The 22,242-nt window shown below is 47.2% G+C and overlaps 1 protein-coding gene across 1 annotated transcript in view; it reads right to left on the minus strand.

Annotated features, from left to right (window-relative positions):
* The window catches only part of CREB3L3 (cAMP responsive element binding protein 3 like 3), a 533,749-nt gene that overhangs the window by 400,026 nt on the left and 111,481 nt on the right, over nucleotides 1-22,242 (minus strand). The gene's annotated exons all lie outside the window — the stretch shown is intronic.

Here is a 22,242-nt window from a genome sequence, read left to right on the forward strand (position 1 = left end):
ACAAACAATGCAGTGATTGAGTATGTTCTTGAAGGTCACAACATTTTATGATGGTAAAGTCATGTATCTGGCCAATCCCACAAGGGACACACACTGACCAAAGGGGTGATCCCAAACCCTGGACACCTTCCAGTTCAAAAGGGCATAACTTTGACATCCTGCTGTAACAACATGCTCCAATCTTGTAGAACGAGAACTTTATTCAGCCACCATAAGGGAATTGTCAAGCTGTCCTCTGGAGGCACTTCCACAGCTTTGCTACTTTTTAAAGGCATTTTACCAACCTTAAAGAAGGAATAAAAAAATCTGGACAAAGGTCATCATCTGCCTGTTCAGAAGAGACTTCAGAGGATTTATTGGCTTAAGAATGTTTTAAGACCAGTTTTAATGGCCCCGAAAGGAAGGCTGGACATTGCCAGAATAGATGGCCCATTGTTGTGGAAATTTTAGATGTATTTATTATATGTATTGTCATAAGAGTCCTCCTGTGTTCATTCTCCCCCAGCCCGCTCTTTTAGAGCTGACTGGGGCAGACTGACGCTGGTTGAGATCCGTTAGGTAGTGGATAATATCTTGGGGTTGGAAAGAAAGATGTTTGCGGAGTGGGGGTATGTCCACCAGCAAAAGGGCCCCTGTACATTGTACAGACGATCGTCTGGGGACATATGCGTGCTCTGTAGGCATTGGCTGTGTGCGGATGTGTGCACATCGTCTCTTCTGTGTCTGATCAGCACATGGAGATAGGCGGTGCACATCTGTAGATGGCTTTCCATTCACAAGAGATGAAGAATTATCCAAGTATACATTGTTCTCTGGAACAATGTATATATATTAAGGATTTCTATCAACGGAATTATAATCATCGTTCATTGGTTTTGTATGGTTTCCATCATTGAAAACACTATGGTCTGTGTGCCATGCTGACTAAAAGGGGGCGTGTGCATTTTCCTCTTGTGAATACCCTCCCCTTTAATGTATGTCATTTCCTGTGATGTCATTTTCTGTAGTAAGGAAGTCCAGCCTGTTGGGGGCAGGACTACCTGTTTGTCATTCTTTGAGAGATAATAAAAGGCGATGTTGAGCCCCGAGGGGGGGGCAGAAGCATGGAACTGAGAACGTAGAAGGATGGTTGAGTCTGTTCATTGGGATGAATGTGTTGGAAGGTAACCTGAAAGCATTATATCATTAAGACGGAAATGGGTGCTTATTGAAGCACAAAGTAGGTAGTGGGGCTGTGAGCATAGCAGCCAAATTGCTACCACAGATGGCGGGCCAAGGGATTTATGGACCAAACAAAGCCCCCCTCTGCACAGGCAGAGAGGGGGAGAAGAGAACCCAGTTCAGGACATCAAAACGTTGTTGTCCTGAAAAAGGGATACGTCTTCTCTGCCTGATGCATTGGGGAGGTTCTGCTTTGTGAAAAGAACAATTTTCCATCTTTTTGAGATAATGCTGGAAGTTTGATTGTGTGTGTGTGTGTGTGTGAGAATGTGTGTGTGATTTGGATCAGTTTGAGTGTATGTGTTTGAAAACTGCATGTTGTGCAAGTAACTGAATGAGAAATGGATTTTTACCTATGTATGGAACATGTAGAACAGTTTTTAGCTGCAAGGTTGTGTGTGCCATGTGGCCTGGGGGAGGGGCGACCAGGCATATATTGTATCAGATACAATGGGAACTGTTGGCTATTCCCTGTGGATAATAGGAAGGTTTTGTTTTGAGATAAAAAGACCATGCAAGCATTTGCTGTGGGTGGGATTGTCTTGGTTTTTAGGGTGGCTGTTTGTATTTCTGAAATGTTTTTGTTTCTGTGAAAGCTGATGCCGGAATAAGTATTGAACTTTGTTTGAGAAAAGAAGCTATGTTTGAGCTGGCCTGGGATATATTGTGTTATATTGTGGTTTTATGTGGTGTTTTTGTTTCATTGGCTAACATGTGTTACTAAGAGTGCATTCTCAATTGTGTAGTAAGATTACATACTTTTCAGTGAAACTGTTCCTAAACTGTGTGTCTAAGTGTGCATTTTCAAGTGTGTGGGTTTGTGGGGAGAGGTTGTGGTTTTGGCGGGAAAGGACGCCATTTTGTTGGGGCCTAGCTTTTGTTGTCTGCCATGTGACCAAGCTTGGTGGCCATTTTTGAAAATCTGAGCATCTCTATAGGGCAGTGTTTCTCAAATCCAGTCCTCAGGCCCCCCCAACAGGTCATGTTTTCAGGATTTCCCTCAGATGAAACGGCTGTGGTAATTGCTAAGGCAGTGAAACTGATCAAATCACCTGTGAAAAATAATGGAAAACCTGAAAACATGACCTGTTGGGGGGGCCTGAGGACTGGATTTAAGAAACATTGCTATAGGGGAAGGTGCAGACACCATTCCTTTGTGTGTGAAACCATGTGACATGAACCACCATCTTGTTCTTAGACCATGTGGTCTGGGCACCTCTCTCTAGGCACCATCTCCTTTAAGTGAATTCTACTTTTGTACCTTTTATGTGATTTTTTCAGTTAAGCTATTGCATTTTCTGTAGTGAATTTTTGGTTTTCAGTGTAAATCTCTATTTTGCGTTTAATTTCAGTGGATGGTGAAACTAGCTTGAACTGAGGTTTTGTACACAGCAGTGTGTTATTTTTATTACAAATGTATGGAAGTTTCACAGAGGGCAATTCATTTGTTTTGTTTTTTTGTTAAGTTTGTATTGTATAGTCTGCATATGAGGCGAGGCTCCCCCTCCCTCTTCCTGTAACATTGATATGTAAATGAACTTGTTTGCTGGGTTCATGCTGCAACCTTTTGGAGACACAGGAAGTTGGTGGGAGGAGCCGGGGGTCTTCTGACTCATGTTTAAAAACACAATGGAAAATAATGGCGTTTGAAAGAGAGTTTTAAATTTTAATTTCAGTTTTTTTCTAAGGTTTGTACTGTAATACAGTTTTGGGTAGAGAGCAAACAGGAGGCATCCATGTTGCTTGTTGTAATATCTAGATACAGAGAGAGAAGCAGCATTGTTCTGTAGAGTAAGCGGGAGTAATTGTGTTTTCTGTGTGGCATAATCTGGCAACGCAGTATATGGGCATACAAAGGAAAAGTTTTTTTGTACGCATACACAGTAAGGGGTAGAGACTTAATTCGGGGGGTGATAACACCTCAGGTGGAGTTTCTAGTTGAGGGACTAGCTGTAGTCCATTAATCCACGGCACAAGATGGCACCTGGCGGTGGTCCCCAAAGTAGGTGCAACGGTTTCCCTGGACGCAGGGGTAAGACGATAAGCCGATTCGAATCGCCATGGGCACTAGGAGGTTCATGTAAGGGAAGGATTAGAGGCTTCCCGCAGTCAGACTGCTGCACAGTACATAAGGATCCTAGTTTTGGGGCTAAAGGCCATTAGCCCTTCAAAGATTGACATAGGTGGTCCAAGGATACTATTTTGGGTATCCCTCTGGAAGTTGATGTATCGCAACTGAGGCTTCAGAAATCTGTAAGGCTGAGTGAGCTGATGGATGTGTAGTACTGGTTTTTGTGATTTTCAAAGGAGGAACTGTGGTTATTGGTTCAAATTCTCATGCCCGTTTTAGAACTTTGTGTGGCTGGTCCATACAATATTCTGAGATGTCCTTGTGTCTTTCCTATTGTATGCATTTTTTTTTTCTATCGCTAAGAGTGAAGGCAGAATTCCATTTGGTTGTTTTTAAATTTGTAATTTTTGATTTGGAACTATGAAATATCTCCCCCACATTTGTATCTAAGTGTTTGTCTCAGGTTTTAGTATTCTCATTGTTTGTATGTGGTAACAAGAAGATGTCTGAATCCACCGCGGCAGCCCTCTTACGTGTCGCGGGTGTTGTATTTTTAGTAAGAACGTGAAAGTAAGGGTTACAGAGGGGTTTAGTTATTATCGGTTTTGAGGAATGTCAATGACAATTTACCAATGTACACGAATGTTGTATTGTCTATGAAGGACAGAGTAATAACTTTTGTTTATAAGTATCTTTTCAGGTCCAAGGAGTTTCTGAAAGTGTATATGAAGGTAAAAGTATCATAGGCTATTTCACAGTTTACCCTGGGTGTTTTCCTCCAGTTTGTGATGAGGAAAAAGGGGGGATGAGAGAGGTGAGAATGACAAATTTTTCAAACCAATAATACTAACTACTCTAATTCTAGCCAAGTTTGTGACAGGTGACTGGGTCGTTGTAAAGAAGATTGAAGAAGGAGAAAAGGATGAGAAGTATCTTTTTATTTATATTTTTAAAGTGTATTTTCCAACTAGCTAAGGAAGTGAACAGGACACATGGTGGGGTCTACTCTGAGTCTCCACTGAGCTCTAAGTGCCCCAGCAATGACAGCGGTGTATGAGATATATAGGCATATTGTTGTGAGGAGTTTTTGACAAACTAGTACAATCCAAACAGACACATGACAATAGAATTTAATGAGACATTTCTAGAGGGTAAAATTTATTATAATTTTAAAAATAGCTCTGGTTCTTGCCAGTTTTGGTATCGGGATAACAAGCGTGTTTCAGCTCTAGTTTGGTATTAATGTGGATCTACAACTTATAAGGTAATTCCCCTAAGGCAAGAGGTTGATGTGTGCTGGTGAATCTCGTCCCAGCATCTTATGTCGCGGCCGATTCTGATGGCGCGAGAGAAGGTAAGGATGGCAGGGACAGCTAGAAGGGAATTGCTTGTACACGGTGGGGGTTTGAGCTTATGAAACGATTGAACAATTTCTCATCCATTGAGGACGGGATTTTTTCATGTACCGTATATACTCGAGTATAGGCCGACCCGAATATAAGCCGAGGCCCCCAATTTACCCCCAAAAAAACTGGCAAACTTATTGACTCGTGTATAAGCCGAGGGTGAGACATGCCTGTCCATCCCTGTGTGTGTGTCCGTCCATCCCTGTGTGTCCGTCCATCCCTGTGTGTCCGTCCATCCCTGTGTGTCCGTCCATCCATCCCTGTGTGTGTGTGTGTCCATCCATCCATCCATCCCTGTGTGTGTGTGTCTCCATCCATCCATCCATCCATCCCTGTGTGTGTGTGTCTCCATCCATCCATCCCTGTGTGTGTGTGTCTCCATCCATCCATCCATCCCTGTGTGTGTGTGTCTCCATCCGTGTGTGTGTGTGTGTGTGTGTGTGTGTGTGTGTGTGTGTGTGTGTCCAGCCTACCTGTGTCCCGAGCCTTTGTCCCGAGCCTCCGTCCCGTGCCTTGCCTCCTTGCCTCCTTGCCTCCGTCCCGTGCCGTGCCTTGCCGCCGTGCCTTGCCTCCGTCCCGTCCCGTCCCGTCCCGTGCCGTGCCTTGCCTTGCCTCCGTCCCGTGCCCTCTTCGTCGGCGCCTCGGCGGCCATTGTAAAATTCAAAAGCTGCGCCGCCGCCTTCGCCTGTGATAGGCGGAACACTGAATTTCCCAGCAGCCTGTGTTCCGCCTATCACGGACATCGTATCATCCTCGTCCGTAGTACGAGGATGATACGATGTCCGTGATAGGCGGAACACAGGCTGCTGGGAAATTCAGTGTTCCGCCTATCACAGGCGAAGGCGGAGCCGGAGGCGCGGCTTTTGAATTATAGAATGGCCGCTGTCTGTCTGCTCGACACGCTGATCGAGCGGGCAGACAGCGATGACTCGAGTATAAGCCGAGGGGGGCACTTTCAGCCTCAAAAAAGAGGCTGAAAATCTCGGCTTATACTCGAGTATATACGGTAACTGTTGAAGCTACAAGGATGTTCCCACAATCCAAGGGTGGTTCCTGGGATTTCATAAGTAAAGATTGCTATACCTGGATCGGGGATACTGGTGACAAAGTTCAGGCCCATATGGATAAGGCTAAGAAACCTAAAAGGCAAAGCCAGAGCTATAGCTAGTGAAGGTTGGAATTTTCTTAAGGGTCTGGGAATCTGGGGGCATTTCATTTTTATTTTTGCAGCGGATCATATTTGAAGGAATTAGGGGTATATTTACTCATGATTTTTTTGTTTCTATTCTTCTATATTCCGTGATGAGGCGTTCCTGTTGCCTGATTGGACGCGTGACCAGAGCCCGAGCAGATGAGCCCAAGATGCCTGACCCAAGAAAAAGACAGAGGATCCCAGACCGACCAGCGACTACTACAGCTCACCATGTCATCCCTCCTGAGGAAAAAAGTCTACATGTCAAGCCGTGTTTTCCTTTTTATGGACTCATATGGACTGTAAGGCCAGGTGTAAGAAGAAGATCGAAAGTCATCGAGGGACACATGGGATCATATGACAAAGAGGAGGAGCTGTTGTGGAAATTTTAGATGTATTTATTATATGTATTGTCATAAGAGTCCTCCTGTGTTCATTCTCCCCCAGCCCGCTCTTTTAGAGCTGACTGGGGCAGACTGACGCTGGTTGAGATCCGTTAGGTAGTGGATAATATCTTGGGGTTGGAAAGAAAGGTGTTTATGGAGTGGGGGTATGTCCACCAGCAAAAGGGCCCCTGTACATTGTACAGACGATCGTCTGGGGACATATGCGTGCTCTGTAGGCATTGGCTGTGTGCGGATGTGTGCACATCGTCTCTCCTGTGTCTGATCAGCACATGGAGATAGGCGGTGCACATCTGTAGATGGCTTTCCATTCACAAGAGATGAATTATCCAAGTATACATTGTTCTCTGGAACAATCTATATATATTAAGGATTTCTATCAACGGAATTATAATCATCGTTCATTGGTTTTGTATGGTTTCCATCATTGAAAGCACTATGGTCTGTGTGCCATGCTGACTAAAAGGGGGCGTGTGCATTTTCCTCTTGTGAATACCCTCCCCTTTAATGTATGTCATTTCCTGTGATGTCATTTTCTGTAGTAAGGAAGTCCAGCCTGTTGGGGGCAGGACTTCCTGTTTGTCATTCTTTGAGAGATAATAAAAGGCGATGTTGAGCCCCCGGGGGGGAGCAGAAGCATGGAACTGAGAACGTAGAAGGATGGTTGAGTCTGTTCATTGGGATGAATGTGTTGGAAGGTAACCTGAAAGCATTATATCATTAAGACGGAAATGGGTGCTTATTGAAGCACAAAGTAGGTAGTGGGGCTGTGAGCATAGCAGCCAAATTGCTACCACACCATGCAGAAGATTAATTCAACAATTCCTTTAGAGAGAGTCTTGACCACATGCTTAATTAATTGTTACAACTTGGTCACCATCATCTTAATCACTGTCTGTCTGAACAAAGTAAGAATTATGAAAAAAAACAAAAAGCAAATGAAATACCCCGCGCTTGAACAAAAAATAGCGCTATATAAGCTGCTCCCCTCTAAGTGCAGAGACTGCCTTCGTGAAGTGTGGGTTGTAAATAAGGGGGTGCTATTAAAATAAACCTTAAGTGATACAAATAAAGTGCTAGTGCTTAAAGCGGAGGTCCACCCTAAAATGGACCTCCGCTCATCGGAATCCCCCCCCCTCCGGCGCCACAATCGGCACCTTTCAGGGGGGAGGGGGGTGCAGTTACCTGGATAATCCAGGTAACTGCACCCACTTCCGGGCTAGCTCTCTGCGGAAAGGGGCGTACGTTACGCCCCTTCAGCAAGTGCCCTGCTGCTAGCTGGGAAACACACAGCTCCCAGAGGCAGCGGGGACCGTCCGGATTGCGCCGCGCGGCTCGCGCATGCGCAGTAGGGAACCGGGAAATGAAGCCGAAAGGCTCCATTTCCTGATTCCCATACCCAAGATGGCGGCGGCAGGACCCGATAGACGAGCGAGCGATCGGCTTCGGGTGCCGACATCGCGGGCGCGCTGGACAGGTAAGTGTCACTATTTAAAAGTCAGCAGCTGCAGTATTTGTAGCTGCTGGCTTTAAAAAAAAAAAAAAAAACGCGGAGTCCCGGTGGACTCCCGCTTTAATTATATCACAGGCATCTCATAAATCAATACATACTCCAATGTACATTAAATAAATACAATCAATTCAAAAAGTGTCCATTTAGATGAAAAGCATAAAACTGAAGTGAGTGAATCCTGTGTGCCCTGTCACCACTTGGAAATATTGCACAAACACGTTAACCAGGTGGATTATGGCAAGTAGCCTACTCACCAACTCACTATGACCCCTTTATGGAAAAAGGCAGGTCAAGTGAGGCTTTGGCAGGTTTGAGGAACTGCCGACCTTGATGGAGAAATAGTGCTTACGTGCACCAGCAATGTTTCAAACCTGCCAAAGCCTCACTCGACCTGCCTTTTTCCATAAAGGGGTCATAGTGAGTTGGTGAGTAGGCTACTTACCATAATCCACGGGGTGACATGTTTGTGCAATATTTGTGACGAGGCACAGGACTCATTCACTTTAGTTTTATGCTTTTTATCTATATGGACACTTTTTGAACTGATTGAATTTATTTAATGTACATTGGAGTATGCATTGATGAGATACCTGTGGTATCATTAAGCACTAGCACTTTATTTGTATCACTTAAGGTTTAAAGTAAGAATCATACAGTATGTACATTTACATCTTGTTGGGAATAACCTGACAAAGGTTAATTTGCTTGAGGAAATTCTGAGATTACTCATTGCCACATTACGTGACCCCCTTCACAGAGTGAGTGGAAGCAACTCCTTTAGAATGTATTCACCACGTGTTCAACGAATGTGACAACGTGGCAGGTGTGGACATCTATATCTTTGGCTGCTTGAACCAGCAGTGCTTATGCCGTCATCCTCAGTCTCTTCTTTTTGGAAGAGTCCGAAAAAGATTGTTTGCCTCGAAGGCTAGGAGACTGCTCACTGATAGAAAAGAGAACCCTTTCACAGGGTGGAAACACTTCTTTAGGCCCGATTCACACCCATGCACTTCCAGCGCTCCTCACATTCCGCAGACCGGCACCAGTCCATTTAACCGGTTCCTGACCGGCGCATGCCGATGTACGTCGGAAGAATGGCACGGGCAGGCATATTGGCGTACAGGTACGTCCAATCTTTATTGCTGCCCTGCTGGTCGGGACCCCCATAAGTCCAATTGTGGGTCCTGCGGACTCTATCGCTGCGGGCATACCCGCGATCGTCTCACGGGGCAGCTGAACTTAGAAATGCTGTTTTAAACAGCATTTCCCCATTCTGCCTAGCAACTAGTGACGCAACTAGTGATGCTGATCTCTGCTCCATGTGATTGGAGCAGAGATCAGTGTTCACTAAATGAAAGCCCAGCCCCCCACAGTTAGTAACACACCCCTAGGAACACTTAACCCCATACACTGCCACCCACTGGTTAACCCCTTCACTGCCAGTGTCATTTACACAGGAATCACTGCATTTATATAGCAGTGATTGCTCTATAAATGACAATGGTCCCAAAAATGTCCGATGTGTCCGCCATAATGTCGCAGTCACAATAATAACAATAATAATAATAATAAAAAATAAAAAAATAAAAAATCGCTGATTGCCGCCATTACTAGTAAAAAAAAATTAATAAAAAATGCCATAAAACGATCCCCTATTTTGTAAACGCTATAACTTTTGCGCAAACCAATCAATCGCTTATTGCGATTTTTTTTACCAAAAATATGTAGAAGAATATGTATCGGCCTAAACTGAGGGAAAAAAATGTTTTTTTTATATATATTTGGGGGATATTTATTAGAACAAAAAGTAAAAAATAATGTTTTTTTTTCAAAATTGTCGCTCTATCTTTGTTTATAGCGCAAAAAAATAAAAACTGCAGGAGCGATCAAATATAGTTAGAAGGATTTGTAGGGGCTCACAGAAAAGACCAGCCCTGTGTTTAAGCACCAAAACCAATTTGCCAAGTTACATGAAGATGTGAAGGTGGCAGCCCTACATGTCACCGCTACCCCTAACAGCAGCCCTTTGGTGGCAGGTGGTGAGGGTAGTGCAGGTAACCCTAGGCAGTTGGTAGTAATAGGGGAGGGATTCTATAATCAGAAGGACTGATAAAATAAAATTAGTGGTCACCAAGATTGCCTCAACCCAATATTTGCTGTCAGGATTTGCCATGCGGTGGACCGGGTTGATAAATTACTGGGAGGGGCTGAGCATAACCCAGCTGTCAAACATACAGATGTCATATACTGTGCTCACCTTACATATATGACCCTTGAACCAACAGTATGGTCAAACAAGCATTCCCCTATCGGGGTCTGAAAATCTCCTTATGGCCAATAAGGATCTGGGCAGAATGGTTCCTCCGTGTTGGTAACAATACCGGTATGTAAAGACAAATGGAGAAAATATAGTGCTTTCTGCTATGTAATCATTTAATAAAATTATATTAAAACACTTACATCGACACTGCAATTTATTATTAGGTCTGTTTGCCGGGAGGAGCAGAGAGGAGATGCACCGTGAAAGCTGCTCCTGGAGAGGACACCCGGAGCAGCTCGAGCCTGCCACGTTTAAGGACGGGGCGACCTCGCTGGAAGATAGCTGCATCAGCTCAGCGCTCCATAAAGACCCGACCGCTGCTCTGACTACCCGCATCCAGGGTAAAGACTGACTGGCAGACTGCAGGCGGGGGGGGGGGGGGTTTGTTGGGGGTGTTTGTGCAATGCCACTTCACGGGGGTAGGGGCAGTTGTGTTAGTGCCGCTCCACCGGCAATCCCTCCCACCCCAAAAAAAAAAAAAAACCCACACACCGCCACTGCTGAAAAGTCAAAGTCAACCAGAAAGAACTACAATGTAGTTCTTTCTGGTTTAGTTCTATTGGTGGAATCCAGAGAGTAAACTCATGTTCCAGAACCAGGGAGGTATGTTTAAAGATAAAACCTGGAGGATTACACACAACAGGAAGGGTGAGAAGGAAGTCAAGTTATGTCTGTAATGTGGTCTAAACACCTCCAGATGACAGCAGTAAACAGAAGCTTTGTTGACCTGCCTTGGTATACACCTAGGAGGTCCATACCCCCGGGTGAGTGCACACCCAATAGTATATGCACAGAGCACTTTGTGAGGTCACCTGTATGTGGGGACGAGTACCCTTCCCCCCCTGAAAGGTGGCAAATGTGGCAGCAGAGGGGGGTAGGAAGCAAACAAGCAGTGCTTTCTCTTTTGGGTGGAGCTCCACATTAATAAGGCTCTGCCTGACTCAAGATGGCTACCAGAGTAGCATGGGGCTACAGAATTCAATCGAACAGCTTCCCCAGTGACCCAGGAAACCATAGAGCAGGGATATGCAATTAGCAGACCTCCAGATGTGCCTCTGGGTGTCATGTTTGTGGCTGTCAGAGTCTTGCTATGCCTCATGGGACTTGTAGTTCTGCAACAGCTGGAGGTCCGCTAAGTGCATATCCCTGCCCTAGAGGACCTATGTTCTTCTTGACTTTCCCTCCAACTGCAATGGCGCTATGATCAAGCGGCACCTATAGTTTAGAAAATAGACTGCACCTGCCTACAGGCACATGAAACAATGAAACAGTCCAACAATGCAGATTATTTTTTTTATTTTTTTTACAAAATGCAAAAAAGTCTGCATGCCTAAACATGGCATTTTTAGGCATCTTTGTGCCAAGAAGCCAAAATTGTTTTCATTTAACTGGCTTTTTAAATATACCTGTTATGAAGCAGGGTACCATTTTTGTCCTCTTTTTCTGAAAATGCTTGTTGCCTACCTAACATGCTGATCTTTTGGCTTCAGTTCTTTCTGAATCATTGACCCATGAGAGATAAAAGATTCCTTCACTTTTATGACATCTGTCAACCAGGCAACTAACTTTAAGAACAAGGTTTACAAAGGCACATACAGAAATTTAGATTTACAAATAGAAGTCAGATTCAATTGTATCACTACAATCAAGGCAAATAGCATTCATGATATGATTTAACATTACCCTGCTTTTTATTGTTTTATTAAATTATTGACAAGTTCACTGCATGCACTCAGATCTCTTCTTTAGTCATTTCTTGCTATCAAATTATGACATAATTGCTCCTGGACTTTACTCCCAAAGTGTTTGCGTGTCTCACACGGATCATAAAACAAAGGGTCAAAAGGCAGGAAACAAAATATAGCAACCAGGGAAATTTACACAGTGTGAAATAGTTAAATCAGCATGAACATGTTGTGTTTCTCAAACAGTTCCTTTTTTTTTTTTCCTATTTTTACCTTTTTCATTCTTTGTTACATCTCAGCAATGCTTTCACTTTGTGTATATGTGCCTTGGGCTCCGCTCACATCTTGGCATATGGGGGTGACAGTTAGTGATGGACGAACTTCCGACGGGACGTTTCGCGAACGCGGACCGCGAACGCGGCCGATAGTTCGCGAAACGGAAAGTTCGCGGCGGGCCCCATTGACTTCAATGGGAGGCGAACTTTGCAAACCTTTAGGTCAAATTTGCAGCCACAAAATAATTATTAGCTGGGCAAACATAGTCCCACCACATGGCCAATGACATAATACATGTATGAGGGGAATTTAGGATCGATAACTACAAGCATTCTTTTTTTATATGGGAAATTGTTCTGACAATTCAGGACTGTGGAGCACATGAAGGCAATGGAGGAGACGGAAGGTCAGGGACCAGAGTAGGCAAAGAAGAGGGTGCAGGAGATGATCACCAGCAGCGTGACATACAGCAATGACACCTGCACCGTGATAGAGTCATCTGACAGCAGCACCGTGATACAGAGCACTGACATCAGCAGCGTGACATACAGCAATGACACCTGCACCGTGATAGAGTCATCTGACAACAGCACCGTGATAGAGAGCACTGACATCAGCAGCGTGACATAAAGCACTGACATCAGCACCGTGATATACAGCACTGACAGCAGCACCGTGATATACAGCACTGACAGCAGCAGCGTGACATTAAGCACTGACATCAGCACCGTGATATACAGCACTGACAGCAGCAGCGTGATAGAGAGCACTGACATCAGAAGCGTGACATTAGGCACTGACATCAGCACCGTGATATACAGCACTGACAGCAGCAGCGTGACATTAAGCACTCACACCAGCACCGTGATATACAGCACTGACAGCAGCACCGTAAGCAGCCCCAGGAGGAAGTCAGCACAGCACAGGGATGGTGTGATCCCCTCATAATAAGCAGGCCCAGGAGAAAATCAGCACAGCACAGGGATGGTGTGATCCCCTCATAATAAGAACCCCCAGGAGGAAGTCAGCACAGCACAGGGATGGTGTGATCCCCTCATAATAAGAACCCCCAGGAGGAAGTCAGCACAGCACAGGGATGGTGTGATCCCCTCATAATAAGAACCCCCAGGAGTAAGTCAGCACAGGACAGGGATGGTGTGATCCCCTCATAATAAGCAGGCCCAGGAGTAAATCAGCACAGGACAGGGATGGTGTGATCCCCTCATAATAAGAACCCCCAGGAGTAAGTCAGCACAGCACAGGGATGGTGTGATCCCCTCATTATAAGAACCCCCAGGAGAAACTCAGCACAGCACAGGGATGGTGTGAGCCCCTCATAATAAGAACCCCCAGGAGTAAGTCAGCACAGCACAGGGATGGTGTGATCCCCTCATAATAAGCAGGCCCAGGAGAAACTCAGCACAGCACAGGGATGGTGTGATCCCCTCATAATAAGAACCCCCAGGAGTAAGTCAGCACAGCACAGGGATGGTGTGATCCCCTCATAATAAGCAGGCCCAGGAGAAACTCAGCACAGCACAGGGATGGTGTGATCCCCTCATAATAAGAACCCCCAGGAGTAAGTCAGCACAGCACAGGGATGGTGTGATCCCCTCATAATAAGCAGGCCCAGGAGAAACTCAGCACAGCACAGGGATGGTGTGATCCCCTCATAATAAGAACCCCCAGGAGTAAATCAGCACAGGGCAGGGATGGTGTGATCCCCTCATAATAAGACCCCCAGGAGTAAATCAGCACAGGACAGGGATGGTGTGATCCCCTCATAATAAGAACCCCCAGGAGTAAGTCAGCACAGCACAGGGATGGTGTGATTCCCCTCATAATAAGCAGGCCCAGGAGAAACTCAGCACAGCACAGGGATGGTGTGATCCCCTCATAATAAGAACCCCCAGGAGTAAGTCAGCACAGCACAGGGATGGTGTGATCCCCTCATAAGCAGCCCCAGTAGAAATATGACACCGCTCAACCTCTTCAAAGAGGAGGGTAGGGGAATATAGTACGTTGTGCTTTTTTGGGACAAGGAAGTGAGCCAAATGAAGAAAGAAGTTCTGTGTGCTTGATTAAAAAAATTGTTTATAGACATATACATGGTCTACTGGTCACATGTGTTGAATTCCTCCGAGATCCATGCCTCATTCATTTTTAGAAATGTGAGGTAGTTAACACTGTCGTGGGCTAGGCGAGTACGCTTATCGGTCACGATCCCCCCTGCTGCGCTGAACGTCCTTTCGGACAGGACACTGGATGAGGGGCAAGCCAACAGTTCGATTGCAAATTGGGCAAGCTCTGGCCAGAGGTCAAGCCTGCCCACCCAGTAGTCCAGGGGTTCATCACTCCTCAGAGCGTCCACATCGGCCGTTAACCCAATGTAGTCGGACACCTGATGGTCTAGGCCAGTGATAGCGAACCTTGGCACCCCAGATGTTTTTGAACTACATTTCCCATGATGCTCAACCACACTGAAGAGTGCAACGGCATCATGGGAAATGTAGTTTGAAAACATCTGGTGTGCCAAGGTTCGCCATCACTGGTCTAGGCGTTCCCTGATGCTGGATCCGGATGACACCTGTCGATGGGTCAGCTGAAAGAATGACCTCATATCCGAAGTCACCAACACATCTTCAAACCGGCCTCTTCTTGCAGGCGCTGTTGGATTGGTACCCGCAAATCCTTCTCTGGGAGTGGGAATTGCTCCTCTGCCAGCGCACGCAAAAGCAGAATGCAGCATTTCTCGAAGCAAGGCCTGGAAGTGCTGCATTCTGACAGCCCTCTGCGACGGCGGTAACATTTCCGCCATTTTGTTTGTACCGGGGGTCTAAGTACGTTGCCAGCCAGTACTGGTCCTTGACCCTTGTGCTTTCTATACGGGGGTCCCTATTAAAACACTGGAGCACGAAGGCCCCCATTTGCACTAAAGTGGAAGCGGTGTGGTGGCCTGGCTCCTGCTCATCATCCAGGATAATGTCGTCCTCTTCATTCTCCTCTCCCCATCCACGCACAACAGGGATCCCAGAAAGGTTTAAAGCATGCTCTTCTTGCTCCTCCTCATCCGCCCTGGCACCATCCTCCTCTGACTCCTCTTCAGACTCCTGTTGTTGACTTGTCTCAGATAGAGTAGCCCCCCCTGGGAATTCATCCAGCATTGCGACTTCCTCATCTTCCCGCTTCTGCTCCTCCACAGCCTGATCAATGACACGACGCAATGCACGCTCCATAAAGAAGGCATAAGGTACCATGTCACTGATGGCGCCATGGCTGCGACTGACCAGTTTGGTGATCTCCTCAAATGGTCACAGAAGTCTGCATGCGTCGCGCATGAGCAGCCACTGGCGCGGTGAAAAAAAACCCAGCTCCCCAGAACCGTTTCTGCCGCAGAGTTCATACAGGTAGACGTTAACTGCACGTTTCTGCTGGAGCAGCCTATCAAGCATATAGAAGGTTGAGTTCCATCGCGTCGGGCAATCGCAAATAAGACGGCTGACCAGCAGATTGTGTCGCCGCTGAATGTCAGCAAGGCGAGCCATGGCCGTGTAAGATCTTCTGAAATGGGCCGAGATTTTCCTTGCCTGCTGCAAGATGTCCTGGACCCCAGGGTATTTGACAAGGAATCGCTGCACGACCAAGTTTAAGACGTGTGCCATGCATGGCACGTGCGTGATTTTGCCCTGTTTCAATGCGCTAAGCAGATTGGCACCGTTGTCACACACCACTTTACCAACTGTCAAATTGAGCGGCGTTAGCCACTGATCTGCCTGTGAACGCAAAGCTGAAAGGAATGCCGGGCCAGTGTGGCTCTTGGCTTCCAGGCACAACAGACACAGCACGGCATGGCAAAGTCTCACCTGGCATGTGGAATAGGTTCTGGGGAGCTTGGGCGGTGCAGCGGAAGAGACGCTAGCAGCGGAAAAGGAGGAGGCAGCTGAGGAGGAGAGGGAGGAGGATGGAGTAGGAGGAGGAGGAGAAGAAGAGTCAGGCCTGCATGCAATCCGTGGCGGTAAAACCAAATCTACACGGGTGCCACGGGTTACATGCTTGACGGCCGTCAGAAGGTTCACCCAGTGGGCAGTAAAAGTGATATACCTTCCCTGCCCGTGTTTGCTAGACCACGTGTCTGTGGTCAGATGTATCTTGGCACCGACACTGTGTGCCAGAGATACATTCACTTGCCGCTGAACATGGCCATATAGCTCTGGGATGCCCTTCTCAGAGAAATACTTCCTTCCTGGGACCTTCCATTGTGGTGTTCCAATGGCCACAAATTTGCGAAAGGCCTCCGAGTCCACCAGTTTATATGGCAGTAGTTGGCGGGCTATGAGTTCTGACAAGCCAGCCGTCAATCGTTGGGCAAGAGGGTTATCCGGCGTCATCATTTTTTTACGCTCGAACATTAGGCCCATGGAAGCCTGCCTTTTTGCAGAAAAATGTGAGCTTGGCGTGATGGAAGGTGGAGTGGATGACAATTGTGAGGAGAGAGGAGAAGGAGAAGTAGAAGACGAGGCTGGACGGTGAGAGCCTGCAGTGTGGCTTTGTGTGTTCCGTTGCTCCCACTCGGCTCGGTGATGGCTGCCCATGTGCCTTCTTAAGGCGGTCGTCCCTAGGTGAGTGTTGGGCTTACCGCGACTAATGCGTTGACTGCAAAGATTGCAGATGGCAACGCTATTGTCAGCAGCGGACACGTTAAAAAAAGCCCACACTGCGGAGCCATGTGCCGGTGTCCTGGGAGCGCCAGATGTGACCGTACATGGTCGATGACTCGCTCCTGATACATTTGCAGTCTGCTTTGTCCCTCCTGTGCAATGTAAGTTATTCCTGCTTCTCCTCCCTATCTGCTGGTCCATATCTCCCTCTGAACTCCCCTCCTCTTCCTCTCTTGTGGGCACCCACGTGACATCACTAGACACGTCATCATCGACGTCACCTTCCCCACCGCTATAAGTAGAGATCTCGGAGTAGGCAGCAACACTGGGGACCAACCTCCTCCTTGGGCTGATCTGGGTACTGTCGTCAGACTGCTGAGTAGCGGTTGTTGCTACCTCCTCTTCCTGATCCAATACCAAGAGTGGCTGCGCATCAGAAAAGTCCTCTTGATATGGATCGGAAAATAATTCCTGTGACTCAAGCGGAAGGTATGTGGTGGTGGTGGTGTTGTTGGTGGTAGTGTCTTTGGGGGTGCACATAGCAGAGAGTGAAGAAGAGGGTGCAGATCGAGAGGATGAGGAGGGTGCAGAAGAGTAAGGCTGAGTGAGCCACTCAACCAAGTCTGGTGCGTCCTTTAAAGTAATTGAACGCACCTTCTGCAACTTCCCACTTTGGCTCAAGGCTGGTGCTCCTGCCCTACCCCTACCACCCCTGCGGAAGGGCCTGCCTCTTCCTCTGCCTGTCATTTTTTAAATCACCCTGTGACAAAACTCTTAGTCCCTATACCGATGAAGGACTGCTGCAGTATAGGGCAGCGGTCAGCAGTGGTGCACCTCAACCCTATGTATTGTGGACCGATAGCGGTCCTTACAGAACAGCAGACTGTACCGCACTCAACCCTATGTACTGTAGCACCCTTCACCAAGTTACCAGTCCTTATAAGGACCTTTGTGGACCAAGCAGGTTGTGTGTGACTGATTAGCAGACTGTACGTCAGTCCCTATACTGCTGAAGGACTGCTGCAGTATAGGGCAGCGGTCAGCAGTGGTGCACCTCAACCCTATCTATTGTGGACTGATAGCGGTCCTTACAGAACAGCAGACTGTACCGCACTCAACCCTATGTACTGTAGCACCCTTCACCAAGTTACCAGTCCTTATAAGGACCTTTGTGGACCAAGTAGGTTGTGTGTGACTGATTAGCAGACTGTACGTCAGTCCCTATACTGCTGAAGGACTGCTGCAGTATAGGGCAGCGGTCAGCAGTGGTGCACCTCAACCCTATCTATTGTGGACCGATAGCGGTCCTTACAGAACAGCAGACTGTACCGCACTCAACCCTATGTACTGTAGAACCCTTCACCAAGTTACCAGTCCTTATAAGGACCTTTGTGGACCAAGTAGGTTGTGTGTGACTGATTAGCAGACTGTACGTCAGTCCCTATACTGCTGAAGGACTGCTGCAGTATAGGGCAGCGGTCAGCAGTGGTGCACCTCAACCCTATCTATTGTGGACCGATAGCAGTCCTTACAGAACAGCAGACTGTACCGCACTCAACCCTATGTACTGTAGCACCCTTCACCAAGTTACCAGTCCTTATAAGGACCTTTGTGGACCAAGTAGGTTGTGTGTGACTGATTAGCAGACTGTACGTCAGTCCCTATACTGCTGAAGGACTGCTGCAGTATAGGGCAGCGGTCAGCAGTGGTGCACCTCAACCCTATCTATTGTGGACTGATAGCGGTCCTTACAGAACAGCAGACTGTACCGCACTCAACCCTATGTACTGTAGCACCCTTCACCAAGTTACCAGTCCTTATAAGGACCTTTGTGGACCAAGTAGGTTGTGTGTGACTGATTAGCAGACTGTACGTCAGTCCCTATACTGCTGAAGGACTGCTGCAGTATAGGGCAGCGGTCAGCAGTGGTGCACCTCAACCCTATCTATTGTGGACCGATAGCGGTCCTTACAGAACAGCAGACTGTACCGCACTCAACCCTATGTACTGTAGAACCCTTCACCAAGTTACCAGTCCTTATAAGGACCTTTGTGGACCAAGTAGGTTGTGTGTGACTGATTAGCAGACTGTACGTCAGTCCCTATACTGCTGAAGGACTGCTGCAGTATAGGGCAGCGGTCAGCAGTGGTGCACCTCAACCCTATCTATTGTGGACCGATAGCAGTCCTTACAGAACAGCAGACTGTACCGCACTCAACCCTATGTACTGTAGCACCCTTCACCAAGTTACCAGTCCTTATAAGGACCTTTGTGGACCAAGTAGGTTGTGTGTGACTGATTAGCAGACTGTACGTCAGTCCCTATACTGCTGAAGGACTGCTGCAGTATAGGGCAGCGGTCAGCAGTGGTGCACCTCAGCCCTATCTATTGTGGACCGATAGCGGTCCTTACAGAACAGCAGACTGTACCGCACTCAACCCTATGTACTGTAGCACCCTTCACCAAGTTACCAGTCCTTATAAGGACCTTTGTGGACCAAGTAGGTTGTGTGTGACTGATTAGCAGACTGTACGTCAGTCCCTATACTGCTGAAGGACTGCTGCAGTATAGGGCAGCGGTCAGCAGTGGTGCACCTCAACCCTATCTATTGTGGACTGATAGCGGTCCTTACAGAACAGCAGACTGTACCGCACTCAACCCTATGTACTGTAGCACCCTTCACCAAGTTACCAGTCCTTATAAGGACCTTTGTGGACCAAGTAGGTTGTGTGTGACTGATTAGCAGACTGTACGTCAGTCCCTATACTGCTGAAGGACTGCTGCAGTATAGGGCAGCGGTCAGCAGTGGTGCACCTCAACCCTATCTATTGTGGACCGATAGCGGTCCTTACAGAACAGCAGACTGTACCGCACTCAACCCTATGTACTGTAGCACCCTTCACCAAGTTACCAGTCCTTATAAGGACCTTTGTGGACCAAGTAGGTTGTGTGTGACTGATTAGCAGACTGTACGTCAGTCCCTATACTGCTGAAGGACTGCTGCAGTATAGGGCAGCGGTCAGCAGTGGTGCACCTCAACCCTATCTATTGTGGACCGATAGCGGTCCTTACAGAACAGCAGACTGTACCGCACTCAACCCTATGTACTGTAGCACCCTTTACCAAGTTGCCAGTCCTTATAAGGACCTTTGTGGACCAAGTAGGTTGTGTGTGACTGATTAGCAGACTGTACGTCAGTCCCTATACTGCTGAAGGACTGCTGCAGTATAGGGCAGCGGTCAGCAGTGGTGCACCTCAACCCTATCTATTGTGGACCGATAGCGGTCCTTACAGAACAGCAGACTGTACCGCACTCAACCCTATGTACTGTAGCACCCTTCACCAAGTTACCAGTCCTTATAAGGACCTTTGTGGACCAAGTAGGTTGTGTGTGACTGATTAGCAGACTGTACGTCAGTCCCTATACTGCTGAAGGACTGCTGCAGTATAGGGCAGCGGTCAGCAATGGTGCACCTCAACCCTATCTATTGTGGACCGATAGCGGTCCTTACAGAACAGCAGACTGTACCGCACTCAACCCTATGTACTGTAGCACCCTACACAGACCAAGTTACCAGTCCTGATAAAGAGCTTTGTGGAACAAGTGAGTTGTGAATGATTAGCAGACTGCAGCAGAAGGGCAGCAGTCAAGTATAATATTCTTTCTATATTTGGAAGAAAGAATATTATACGTGTACAAGCCTTTTACCATACCACTGATACCAGTCCTGAAAAGAACCTTTGTGGAACTAATAGTAACAGCAACTGTTTAAACTGACCCTCACTGCCTGACACACTGCTTCCTTCCTGTCCCTATACAAACTGGCAAAAAAGAGGAGACTGGAACAATTACTGGTTACTCGAATAGCTCTTTTGTGGACCTGATAGTAACAGCTAATGATGATGATGATGATGATAACTAATCTGGCTGTCCCTAAAATAGCAGCAGACACAGCGCTCTGTCCCTTTCTCTAAACTGACAAAAGACACTCAGGCTGCTGCAACAATCAGTAGCACAGCAAACCTATATACACCTAACACCTATACCAGTCCTGAAAAGAACTTTTGTGTACCAAATAGCTAGCGTTTTATCTGTCCCTGCTCCAAACAGCAACCTTTCCCTATAGTGACAGAAGAAAGAATTTAAAATGGCCGCCGGATCGGGTGTATTTATAAGTTAGGGGGAATGTCCAAGTGTCCATGTGCTGTCATGTCTCAATTGGCTGTCCTGTACCCCATGATGGATGTGTCATAAGGTCAAAGTTCCTTTACACAGTAAAAACATGGAAGTCCGCCGGGCAAACGACGCCAATAGTCAGCCGAACTGGCGGACCGCGAACAGCCGAAATTCGCCGCGAAACGACCGCCGGGCGAACTGTTCGGCCATCACTAGTGACAGTCACTGTAAAATTGCGCAAATAGAATCGCGGAATGCCCATCACCCAAAAGAAGCCCGTATACTTCTTTTGGGCGACAGGCATCCCGCGATTCTGTTTTACCGCGATTGTCGCCTGAAGAATAAAAAAATAATAATAATAAATCACACCACATTTGGGGTGCTATTGAAATTGATAGGGAACGCACGGGTGTCCTGCAAATTGCGTGAAAAATCGCGGCGAATCGCACCAGGGATCTGTGTATAACATAGTGCAGGGAGAGAGATCTGGGAAGGGAACTGTGCTAACACAATCCGGCTCCGGTTCAATACAGCACTATCTTGCCGCTGGACGGTCAGTACCGGACGTGCGCGGCAGCCAGGCCAAAACCCCCAAACGCAGCGCCTCTCCCTCCTCTCTTGCTGCCTCCATTAGGGAAAGCTCTCCTGCTTCATCCTGCTGCCCTGACCTTATGGATCACCCCGGCTCCCCGGTTTGCTCCGACGTGTCAACCCTGGTGAGCGGTCTTAAAAGAGTTAGCGGGAATGTTTCATGGACTGGAAAAATCCATAAAAAAGGAGATTACCGGAGTTAGAGCGGATATGGCGCACATTCTGGACAGAGTAGAGGAAACAGAGCTCAGACAGGAATTGCAGGCTACCGCCATAAGAATTGCAAGACACGGTTACACAATTAGCGTTTGCTCAGTGGGCCTCAACATATAAATTCAAAGATCTCGAGAACAGAACCCGCAGAAACAACCTGCGTTTGCAGGGACTCCCAGAGGCCACTGGTGACAAAAACTTTGAACCATCGGTCCTTGGCATCTTCAACACAATTTTGGGAAACCTGGTTACTGAACCACTATGGTTCGATCGGGAGCATCGGGCCCTCTGCCCCCAAAACTTCTCCTCAGATCAGCAGAGGAACGTTATATGCCGCCTGCATTATTTTACAGATAAAAATGCAATAATGATCAAAATGCGGAGCACGCCCACCATAGACTTTGATGGGGCCACCATCAGCATTTTCCCAGACCTGTCTAAGGACACGCTGGACCGTCACAGAGCTAAACCTCTTTTGGATCTGCTCAGCACAGACGGGATCACGTATAGATGGG

This window comes from Lithobates pipiens, unplaced genomic scaffold (genome assembly GCF_037356315.1).
Source record: "Lithobates pipiens isolate NorthernLeopardFrog02 unplaced genomic scaffold, aLitPip1_a1.2 Scaffold_13, whole genome shotgun sequence".
Classification (NCBI taxonomy): domain Eukaryota; kingdom Metazoa; phylum Chordata; class Amphibia; order Anura; family Ranidae; genus Lithobates; species Lithobates pipiens.